Source organism: Rhea americana, unplaced genomic scaffold, assembly GCF_003343005.1.
Source record: "Rhea americana isolate MKP2758 unplaced genomic scaffold, rheAme1 scaffold_241, whole genome shotgun sequence".
Lineage (NCBI taxonomy): Eukaryota > Metazoa > Chordata > Aves > Rheiformes > Rheidae > Rhea > Rhea americana.
Window position 1 is genome coordinate 1189672 of NW_028186359.1, and position 758 is coordinate 1190429.

Below are 758 nucleotides of genomic sequence, written 5' to 3' on the forward strand. Positions count from 1 at the left end.
CGTGGCTCCGCGCCGCTCGCGGGCGCGCCGAGGGAGGAAGCCATCCCGCCGACGGCGGGGGCATCAGGGCGCCCGTGTCAGCCGGGATCCCGGTGACAGGACGAGCCCGGCCCGCGCGTGCGGCAGCTGGCRGGGCSGATGTGGGAAARCAGCACGGCTGGGGAGGGTGCAGCRTGGGAGAGCGCAGCGCGGGAAGGTGCAGTGCGGGAGAGTGCAGTGCAGCGCGGGAGAGCGCAGCGTGGGAGAGYGCAGYGTGGGAGAGTGCAGTGCAGYGCGGGAGAGCACAGTGCAGTGTGGGAGAGCACAGTGTGGGAGAGTGCAGTGCAGCACATGAGGGCGCAGCGTGGGAAGGTGCAGTGTGGGAAGGTGCAGTGTGGGAGAGYGCAGTGCAGCACAGGAGAGCATAGCATGGGAGAGCACAGCGCGGGAGAGCACAGTGCAGTGCAGGAAGGTGCAGCATGGGGAGGTGCAGCGTGGGAGAGCACAGTGCAGTGCAGGAAGGTGCAGCATGGGGAGATGCAGCGTGGGAGAGCACAGTGCAGTGCAGTGCAGGAAGGTGCAGCATGGAGAGGTGCAGTGCAGGAGAACGCAGTACAGCACAGGAGAGCATAGCACGGGAGAGCACAGCACAGGAGAGCACAGTGCAGTGCAGGAAGGTGCAGTATGGGGAGGTGCAGTGTGGGAGAGCACAGTGCAGTGCAGTGCAGGAGAGCACAGTGCAGTGCAGGAAGGTGCAGCATGGAGAGGTGCAGCGCGGG